Source organism: Mustela putorius, unplaced genomic scaffold (genome assembly GCF_011764305.1).
Source record: "Mustela putorius furo isolate JIRA1106 unplaced genomic scaffold, ASM1176430v1.1 tig00000083_pilon_pilon_pilon, whole genome shotgun sequence".
NCBI classification, from domain to species: Eukaryota; Metazoa; Chordata; class Mammalia; order Carnivora; family Mustelidae; genus Mustela; species Mustela putorius.
The window spans coordinates 22,498,739-22,509,754 of NW_025421273.1; the positions used below are offsets into that span (position 1 = coordinate 22,498,739).

The window sequence follows — 11,016 nt, forward strand, 5'->3', positions numbered from 1 at the left end:
CAACATTGCGGCAGAACCATTCCTGTCAATCAGGAGACCTCGGGAGATGCTTCACTCCAGGGTCTCCAAGCTCCTGGGCACCCGCTTTGCTCAGGATAGAGGAAGTAAAGACAGGACTCCCAGAGAGCTCCCGGCCCACTGATCCTCCAACTCTGGCCCACATATCGCTGAGAGCTGGACCTGGGCTCTCTCACTAAACCCACTGAATAAACCCGGGCCTTCCAGCCCCTTGAGGTTTGCCTTAACATGCCCTGGAGTTCCAGGCACAATACCCATTTATATCTGCCTCCAAAATGCCCCAATCGGTGATTGCGGCCATTCTCCTGAGAGATGCTGGAACACTGCCCAGCAGGGGCCTGCAGACTTCCGTGTGGCGCCTTGCCCTCCCTTCCTGCACAGCGCCCCTCAGATCTCCCTCCAACTCTGCTTTCCTTGGACACCCCTCACGTGTCCCGGGGCTGATGCTGAAGCAGCAGGAATCAGGAGACTAGAACTAGAGAATTAATAGAAGATGGGTACCGAGGGTCCTGGATTCTTCAGTTCAGGGTCTTTCTCTCACTCTCACAGTAGGGGACAAGATGATATTGAGGAAAGACCTCCGTGGGCCCCTTCATTGTGGAATAGGGGGCAGCATGGCAATGGAAAGGTGTGGGGCTTGGGCCCACTGGCTCCATGACTCAGCACAAGTGATTTGCTTTCTCTGAGCCCTAATTTCTCATCCATAACACAGAGCAAGACAGGGCTGTGTATCTTACAAAGCTAGTCGGCCCCCTGTCCCCAATAAAATCCTGTTCACAGCTTTGTTACCAGAAGCCCTCTCTGGAAGGACTTCCTGTCTGGGAACATGGTTTTCTGCCTGTGATGCATGGGCACCCTTGAGTTTGCTGCCCAGGCTCCCAAGACCAGTTTCAAGGACAGACAATGCCTGATGTCAGTTACACGGGGTAGGTTATTGAATATGAGTACCACTTAAGAAAAAGCATCCTATTCTCTACCCCAACACAACATTTTAAAAAGGAGGGCCTAAGAATAGCCCTGGTCTTGATGAGTATTCAGGAAGCCTGCAAATCATAAAGATGTAGCCCAGACTGCTCCATTGTCCTCTTCTTGCACCCGGAGATGTTGAACTGAGCTGCACGCATGACCTCTCCAAGTAAGAATACATTTCCCAGCCATCCTTGGAGCCAGCATGCTCATATGACTAATTATGACCAAGCAGAATTATGTAGGAATGATGTGTGTATTCTCAGGAAAAGGTCCTTAGAGGATGTTTTCAGAGAAAAGAACCAATAGGATATCTATATGGAGAGGTATTAACAGGAATTGACTCACGTGGTTGTGTAGACCAAGGAGTCCCACGATCTGCAGCCTGCAAGCTGCAGTCCCAGGAAAGCCAGTGGTGTAGTTCAGGCTGGTATCTGCAGGCCTGAGAACCAGAGGGACCAATGATGCAAATCCCAGTCCAAGAGCAGAAGAAGATGAAATAAAATACCCCAGCTCAAGCGGGGGCGGGGAAAAAAGAAGAGAATTCCTTCTTCCTGGGCCTTTTGTTCTATTCTGGCTCTTGACAGATTGGCCAATGCTTAACCACATTGTGGAGGGCATGTTCCTTTAGTGAGTCCACTGATTCAAATGCTAATCTCATCTGGAAACACTCTCATAGACACACCCAGAAACAATATTTAATCTGGGCACTGGTGGCTAGTCAGATTGACACCTATAATTAACCATCACAGAAGGAGAAGTTACCTCTTTCGTTTCTTCCTTATACTGGCTGACCAGAATTTGCACTGATGGCTGGAATCCAGCAGCCATTTTGGGCCATGAGTTGACCTTGAAAATAAAGAAGCCACACATAGCCCAGCAACAACATAGAAGGAACAGTGGAGCACCACTCCAGCCCTGCACTGGCTTTCCTCTGCCATTGGGATCATGGCTGACAAAGAAATCTTTCTAAGGATTAAGTCACTGTTATTTTAGTTTCCTCTATTCCTTGTAGCCAAACTTTCTCATAACTAATAAAACGCAAACATGCCACACTCAGAGGCAGATGGTGGGTTCTGTGGGGGCTTCTTTATTTGCCACTCATGTCTGCCTTCATTCACCTAGCGTGTTTGAACTTCCGTTCTCCCCTCCAGCCACAGAATTCATTCAGGAAAGGTCCAGCTACCGTTGTCGCACACTTGTGACAGAGGGCCAGAGGCTGGGATGAAGGGGGACAAATTCCAAATCCAGAGCAGAAGGAACCACGTCCCTTCCTTCATTTGCCCTTTCCTGTAGTCAATGCTGACTGATTCTGTGCCAGGTGCTATGCGGGGGTCTCACAAATACTCACTAATGACCCACTGATGGAGGCATCATCCCCATTTTCCAGAGGATTGGAAGCAGGTTTTGAGAGGTAAGGAAATGGCAGAGTGAGAATCAGTCTGCTTCCCTGTAACCCGCACTGATTACTTTTTTAGTCATTGAGCATACATCTGTTTGATCAGTGGGAGCTCGTCCCGGGTATTACACAGATTGACTCCAACATGGCAGAGAATGTAATCATCTGAAGAGTGCCCTGTTTCTAGCTCAGGATGGTAAGAGGGTGGGGTTGGGCCATCAGTGAACCCCTGGCCATTGAGTGCCTACTATGCACCCTGTTCCCTCACAGTTCATCATCACCAAGGTGAGGTTTCTGGGGCACCCGTTGCTCTGAAGGGTGAATAGCCCAGTTTTCTGTGTCAAGCTCCCCGGTCAGAGGCTCAGAGAGCTGGGTTGGGCTCCATCTTTGCTGCCTGCCCACTGTGTGCTTGCAGGTAGGTAGGTTAACTGCTCTGGGCTTCTGCTGCTTCCTTCAGGGCTGGTGAGAGTGCCTCCCCTCACCCCCGCTCCCGCCTTGGCGCATGCTCCTTGGGAGGATTCCTTCATTCAGAGTTGCCTGACGCTCCTCAAAGAAGTGCTATTTAGGGTTATCCAGGAAATTACACTCTTGGTGGAAATTCAGGAACCTTCCGTTAGGCCCCCAAAATAATTCAGGTAAATAAATACGCGGCTTCAGTTGCAGTTTCTTTTTATAAAAGAGAGGAGACATTTGAGAAGGAACTGTCATTATAGTTGAAACAGTCATTGTCATCATGTTTTTATGTCCTCTTCGACCTTTTACTTTTGGGAACCTCTTTGAGAAGCTGTCTCATTGAAATGTGTTTCCAAAACTTATTTGGTGACAAGAATCTCTTGGGGTTCTTGATTAAACTACAAACACACAGAACCAGGATCCCAAATCAATCTTAGAGTTGTTATTCTAAAGGATGGGTGTGGGACCAGGATTCAGCACTCGTAAGAAGTGTCCAGGGCCTAGGAGTTTCTAGTGGTCAGAGGGATTTGGGGAGTACCCACTGGGCACGTAGTGTGGAAAGTCTGGCTCAATGTCTGATGCTCTCTTTTTAATGTTGGAAAACTCAAGGTCTGGAAAAATGAAATGGCTCATTCATGAGCTTGCAGGAGCTGGGCCTATGTAAACCAAGACTTGAGTTCAAGTTCTGAGGCGACGAGGAAGTCAGAGAGAAATTTGAACCCTGATCTTCCTGCTTACTATCTGTATGATCTTGAGCGAGTTTTCTATTCAACTCAGGCATCTGTACTAGTGCCCAATCATGTCCCTGACTTATATGCTGATGGGTGAATGAGAGAGAATCAACCTGCCCTTGGGTAATCCAGAGCGTGGAGCAGAGACCAACAAAGAGCTCTCAAAGGTAAGGACGGCAGCCAGAGTGGAGGGGGCCCTGCAGAGGCACCCAGCCCACCTGGCTTGGTCTGCAGGGACAAGATAGGCTTCCCTGAGAAAAGCTGGTTAAGGGCTCAGAGGATGACTAGGACTTTGCCAGGGGAGCAAGTGGAGGAGGGCACTGCAGGTACTGAGGAAGAAGTAAAAAGACAGGTAAGGACCTGAACCAAGGCCTCTTGAGGAGTCAGAGAGAGACCAGTCTAAAGGCGGTGGTCCCCCAGGGAACGGGGGAGGGAGGCTGGTGCAGACCATGCAAGATCTCATCTGTGCACATGTGCTCTATTCTAAAGGCAGAGGGAGGTCACTCAAAGATTCCGGACGGTCCTATGCCATCAGGTTTTGGAGGCATGTTCCTGAGCCTCTGAATCTTCGTCTATAAATGCAGGGTCATAACTTGCCTCCTGCTCTCCCTCTTGCCCACTAATTCTTCACCCCAGAGGCAGACCAAAGCTCTCAGAATGGAAGCCAGATCCTGTCACTCTTTTGCTCAAAAATCGCTGGTGGTCCCCATCTTGACCAGAGCTCAAGATGGCGGTACCCCATCTCCGGGACGTTCTCGGCTCTGTATATTCAGTCCCTCAGGAACCGTGGACCTTAATTTACCTTGCTAAGTTCAGACCACCTCTTCCTTTCCTCCTTCCTGCCCATTTTCCCATTCTTCCTGTTCTTTAATACTTCTGTAGTTTCCCTTTTATGTTCTGTTCTCCCAGCAGGCCTCATTGTGTGCAGAAACTGTGGTGGGGGTTGTGCTGTCTCCCCGCCTCCTGCTTCCAGTGTAGCCAAAGTGACCAAACGCTGTCCAAAGTAGCCAGCATGGCCTATGATCCTCTGGCCTCCAACCCCAGGCCTCCCTGTTGCTTCCCTTCAGGCTGTGCCCTGACCCAGGCCTCTTGGCCCTCTAGGAGGCTCGGCCCTCAAAACCCCTGCGTTTCCCAGGCCTTCCCTGACCACGCCCCTCTCCGGACAACTCGAACCTGCTATCTCATACATTTGTGTATGAAATTCTCTCTTGTGTTCTCCCATTAGAGGGCCAGCACCATGGGGTGGGGAGTTCAGTGTCTGTTTGCTGCCATCTCCCCAGGGTCTGTCCGGTACAGAGCTACCAGTCCATGGTATTTGTGGGTAAATGATGGGATAATACCATAATACTGCATGGTTAATGAGACGCTTAAATAGCAGAATTACTGTATACGTAGTACCGGGGCGTTAAGTACTTAGCAAGTGGAAGCTTCTGGACTCCCAATTAGAAGTCCTTCCCAGGGAGGCCTACAACCCCTGGGCCACCAGTTGCCCCTAGGCCCTTTGCCCTGCCCATCTGCACCAGGCTCTGTCCCCAACTGTCGCACCTGATCCATGCTGCCAGGTGCTGGCTTGGCTGTGTTCCTAGAGGGGGATAGGCAGTGTGCCACAGTTACTACTCATGCTGCTGAGGGAGTCTGGAGTTTGGCAACTCAAAACTACTCATTGTTCTGCTGCCCCCGGCCCCTGTGTGGTCAGAGCCTGGTGTGGCCATCACGCCCAACTGGTGTCAGGTGTACGCCAGGGCACACAATGAATTGGTACTATTTTGCAGGTGCAGAAAAAAACCAAACCCTTCCCTCAAGCCTTGACTGATGGCTTCTTTTCTCTGACCCTGACACAAATGAACTGTGACTCCAGCACTGTGGACTTGGGATCATGTGCAGAAATCTCCCCACCCTAACCTAATGGCAAGGTTCACAGAGATGGCAAAGCTCTCTGCAGGAAGGGCCCAGGCAATATCCCCGGGAGGCTCTCCCCTCCTTGCTTTTTGCTCAGACCTCACAGAGGTGTAAACGAATAAATGGAGGTTGTGAAATCCTCTTCAAGAAAGCAGAGCTGTAAGCTGCCAGGTAGCCTTTAAATCTACCTGCTTCAGGAGGGTTGAGGCTTGCCCTCTGGGCTGGCTAGGGAGTTTGGACACGAGCACTGAACTTGGTTGCAAGGTGTTGTGGATGTCTGTGTGTTTCCATGGTGGAAAGAGAGTTTGTTGCTTTTTTCGATTCTCAGAACCCACCTGTATAAACGTCCTGGAGAACGAACTCACGTAAGATCATTGCGGGGATGACAGCTCAGCCTCTGATTGCCCCAGGACCTCCTGCCGGGTCACCAGTACTGTTCCGGACAAAACAAGGGGCAGATTAAAAAACAGCAAGCACAGAAAGAATACAAATCAAGCTTAAAAAAACAAAGCAGAGCAAAAAGAAATACACCAACATGTTAGCCATGATTATCCCAGGAGCAGTGGGGCAAAAGTCTTTTCCTTTCCTGTTCTTTTTTTTCATTTTTCCAGACTTTCTATTAAAGAAACATGTGGACCTTTATCATTAGAAGAAGAAAGCTTTCTTTGAAGGGAAAAAAAAAAATCACTGTAATTGTATAAGACTATCTATCTTCAACACTTCTTTTCATATTTTTTAAGGTTTTTTTTTTAAAGATTTTACTTATTTATTTGTCAGAGAGAGAGAGAAAGAGTGCACACAAGCAGAAAGAGTGGCAGGCAGAGAGAGAAGCAGGTTCCCTGCCAAGCAAGGACTCAGGACTCCATCCTAGGACCCCGGGATCATGACCTGAGCCGAAGGCAGTGGCTTAACCAATTGAGCCACCCAGGCGTCCCATTGTTTTAGGTTCTTAAAGTTATTTTTGTTGTTGTTCAAGTTTGCAGGGGGTATATTTTGGTAACCAACTTTTCTGGAAAAAAAAAGTGAAAGTTTAGAAAAGCATTACCGTTCACTCTGGAAGTATTTCATTTAAGAAGTTCATAGAAATGCTTTAAAGGACAATTGTCACGTTCTGGTAAGTTCCAATAAACAGCAGAGTGCATTATTTGGAAACATGATTTTTATGGATAGTTTTTTTTTTTTTTTTAATTTCATGTAATCAACTGTAAAGTCTTATTTCTTCAGGGACTGAGCTAAATTCAGTGAGCTAAATTTGCCCCGAGATAACACTCCAGGGCAATTCTCTAATTTTTCTATTCTTAGCTTCAGTGGGGGTTTTAAAAATACCCATTTTAAATGGTGGTTTCAGCTGATGAGCCCAATGTGCTAGCTACAGAACTCTGTAATTATAAGATTTCCTAGAATAAATTTAATTGGCAAACAAATTCTTACAATCAGCTGTTATTGTTGCTATAAATACCTCTCTTGCCTTTTTAAGCCCTAGCTGAGCTACAGGAGTTGTTCTGGCCTCTGGAAAAATGCGAATTAAATTTATGGGACCTCATTGTAGCCAATTGTTTTGATTTGTCTCAGGCAGGTGCTTATGTAGTTCAGAGTCCCCTGCACAAAAAGAATACAATATAAAGTTATTTTCATCCTTGTGAAAAAAGGCTATACTGTTTTTATTTACTTTTGGCATATTATAATCAGGTTTACAAATCCATGCCTATTTATGTCTAGTGAGGTCATCTCCTGGAATTCTATGAATGTATAAGGATTAAAATAATTTAACTGACTATAAGCCATTTTGTCTTTATATAAGTAGAGATTTTGCTTATCTTCTCGACTTTATTTATTTTTTAGTTTATTTATTTTATTTTATTTTATTTATTTTCTTGACTTTAAACCCTGGTTCTGTATCTTACTAGCTGTGTGACCCAGGGCAGCTCACACAATGTCTCTGACCCTCATTTATAAAACAGAAATGGTAATACCTCTATGCAGTAAGACTGCTGTGTTTTGGAAATAAATACTTTGGAAAATAAAGTATGTGATGGCATTTATTAGCACAGTGCGTATTTAAATATACTTCTTTCCCCCCAGACAATTTTCAGAGAATAATGTCAACTCTATTCAATTTTATTTCAATTACTCCAGACTGTGAAAATTGCTTTGACTGCAGTGTAAAGAAAGAGTCTTGGTTCTAAGGGAAAGGAATATTCGTGTTACCTGGTGTGATTTTACAACAAGCTTCAAGAGCCTCAAGCTAGTCCTTGAAGGATGGGTAGTTCTGATCTGAAGGAGAAGCCAGGTTTTGGAAGGAGGGAACAGAGAAAGAACACTGTGAGGCATCATAGCAGAAGCAAAGTCATGGCTGGAGAAGCATGTGTGGCGTGGGGGAGAGTCCTGCAGAGTTCTGGGTCTCCTCAGGGGAGAAGGGGCAGTGGATAGACAGGTGTGGACGCCATGTCTAATAGCTCAGTGGAAAGAACTGTGTTGTTAGAATTGTCTCTGCCATGTTCCCATCCCTTGAAGGGGCCTGACACTCCCTAAAAGCAAGTCTTGGAACTCTAGTCGAAGCTCGACAGACATTAATCACCATTAATCATTGACTAAGCGAGTATTTATTGGCCTGTCTGAGGCCCTTGGGAGTCAATGGTGAGCAAACACACATTTCTTGCCTTGCTGGGGTTTACATTGTACCAGATCAAAGGGACAGCAGTCAGATAAACAAATATATGTACTGTAGAATTTAATTTTAGGCAAGTAGTGCTGTGAAGTAAGACAAAAGTAGAGAGAGACAAAAGTTACTGTTTTCCATGGAGTGCTCAGAGACATTTCTCTGAGGTGATATGTGAGTCAAGACTGAAGTGCATATCTGTGAGAAGAGGGTTTCTGGCAGAAATATAGCAGGTGCAAAGGCCCAGATATGGAATTGCTTCAGGTGCTAATGGAACAGTAAAGAGCCTGGATGATTTCTATGCAGTACTAGAAATGTGGCCAAAGAGGTTTGAAGATACAGAGGAAGGTTTCTAAACTCAGACTCAAACTTGTCCCTGATCTTGCTCTGAACTTGGTCCTCCTAGACAGATTCTCTTGGCCCCTGCTGATTCCCTCTGCCCTGACAGGACCCCGACCCAGATGTGGCCATAGCACACAGTCCTGGAGACCAGTCTTGGGAAAGGAAGCCCATGGAGAAGGGTGCCTTCCCCACCAGTGTCCTCATCAAATCCTCACTTTTGTTCTCCAGGGCTGGTAGCAGGGGGAAGGTGGTCCACCATGGGAGGGCTATGATAGTCTCACCCCTGAGACTCGCCTTTCCTTCCAGGGTCTCCCTGGTGTCATCACACCCCTGACGTCCAAGACCCTGCCCATTCTTTACTCTCTCCGACCCAACCCTGGACATAGAACTTTCCCTCAATTTGTTCCAGCCCAGCTGAGACTGTGCTGGACTGTTTAGCAAGACTTTATAGGGAATCTTGGGAGCATCGAAGGGACATAAACAGAATGACTGACAACTGTCACCAACAAGACTGCTTCCAGAACCCTCAAGGCCACCCACGCTATCCCCTGGTGGGCTCAATGTGTTCCCAGGCAGCCGTGGCCACCCTCCAGCACTTGGCACCCCTCCTTCCTACCCCCAGGGTCCAAGTCCCCACAGGGGGGCCCACAGAGAAGAAGATGGCGACACCTCACCAGTTTAAGGCCCACCTTCCAAGCTACTTCCTGTCCCAGCGTCCTTCTCTTCCCACCTGATTGACACTGAGAGTGTCCACTCCCATCTGAGAGACCCTGCTCAGCACCCCCAGGGGCTTGCAACCCCGGCTTAGACACATCAGAACACTGTCCCTTCAGTGTCATTCAGAGGTCTCATATATTCCCATGGGAGGGTTCCTCACAGCCCTACCTGGTGCCCCTGGACTCAGTCTGCCCCTGAGCTGCTTGCAGCAGGAACTCCCCCCTGGTCATCTCTGCCCACCAGCCCACCACAGGGGGAACCAGGAAGCCTGGAGGGATGCCTTCTTGCCCCACACTCTGCCTGTGAGACTCAGGCCTCCCTGGGCAGAAGCTAGATCTTTGGCCCAGCGGTTGTGGTGGGTTTACTGGGGAGGTCCTCACGACCTGCTGCTTTCAGGGTGAGGACATGCCTCCTTTTACCCATTGTGCTTTGGGCTGAGGAACTTTTACTCTGTTTGCAGGATATGTACTAAAATAAATGGTACAGAGAAGTGGTCCAAATTCGAACACAAAAGGAATGGGGCCTGGATAAGCTGTCCGGAAGAAGAAAAGAAAAAAACTTGCCTTGTAGCACAGGTGTGTAGAGCAATATTGCATACGTGACCTTGACAGACTGAATTCAAGATTGTACTATACTCCAGATGCAAAGATTCATTTTCTTGATTCCCTCGGGGAAGAGACTTGGCAAAATGCCATGGCTGAGGAATAGAGGGGGCCACTGGAAGGCAGAGCACTCTGCTTCTGGGCCGGGGGTTTTGGCTACCACACTGGACAGCTTGGTAAGCCAAGAGGCCTGAAGCTCAAGGAAGAGGAAACCAGGTCTGGAAGAACCCACGGAACCTGGTTTCTGGACCATTATGGCATTTTATGCTGAGCTGGCAGCACAGGTCCATCTGAGAGTGTACATGGAATCATCTGGAATATGGTAGGAAACCACCCAGTAAGAGTCCTGTAAGACTCTTCTACTGCCCAAGCAAGATGAGGACATTAGATATGACCCTGAGAGCAAGGCTCCCTCTTTCCATAAAGGGAACACATTTATGAGCACTCCTTATCCCTGATCTCTGGTCACTACTATAGCCCCCCTGTTATGGGTTAAAATGTGTCCCCCCCAAAATCCATGTTGGAGCCCTTACCTTAGGACCTCACACTGTGACCTTATAAGGAGGTAAGATCTTTGCAGAGGTAATTAGTTAAGATGAGATCTTTAGCATGAGTCCTAATCCAGCATGACTTGTGCTCTCACAGATCTTTCGAGGACATCTGGACAAGCCTCTCCCATGGTACCGAGCTCCTCTTCTTGGGGCAGTGGGGCCTTCAGGAGCTCTGGGGTTTCCCCACACCCGGAACAGGCAGCACCCTCACGCTGTAAGCACAGAGGGTTCTGTCTGTAATTATGACTACTCGCTGCCCTTCTGTGGTTAGGTAGCAATGGTGACAGTCATCTCCCTGGATGCCAGGGAGGGAGGGACAGTGCTTCTCATTCTCTCCTCCCTCTCTGAAGCATTCTGATTCCCAGCAGCCAGAAGGAAGAAAGGCCCAACAGTACATTTCCTTATCTTAAACCGGGGAGTTTACCTTTGGGAAAGTAAATAAGGTGGTTGGAGGAAGTTTTTGAAAGAGAAAATGCGTGGCTCTGGGTGGCTGTCCCCTTTCCCACACTGGCATTGTCCCATTGAGTCTCTGAGTTAACTGAAGTCCTCCAAGGGGTCTGTCAGCCATTCACCCATCTCAGCCTGTCCACACCGGGGGCCGGGGGGGGGGGTGGGGAACACAGGCTGCTCTGATGGAAAGCAAGTTAGTGATAGAGCTGAGAGTCAAGCTTGTGTCGTC

General features: G+C 47.9%; 1 protein-coding gene across 13 annotated transcripts in view; it reads right to left on the reverse strand.

Annotated features, from left to right (window-relative positions):
• Nucleotides 1-10,503, reverse strand: part of PROM1 (prominin 1) — a 134,675-nt gene extending 124,172 nt beyond the window's left edge. For 5 of the 13 annotated variants that reach the window (XM_045075849.1, XM_045075844.1, XM_045075818.1 and 2 more), the window contains exon 1: nt 1,333-1,482. The gene's annotated coding sequence lies outside the window, so the exon portion shown is untranslated. Of the gene's footprint in view, nt 1-1,332; nt 1,488-5,801; nt 5,900-10,319 lie in introns of those variants that run through there. The other 8 variants (XM_045075853.1, XM_045075820.1, XM_045075819.1 and 5 more) reach the window with 4 other exon arrangements.
• Between the last annotated feature and the right edge of the window lie 513 nt (nt 10,504-11,016).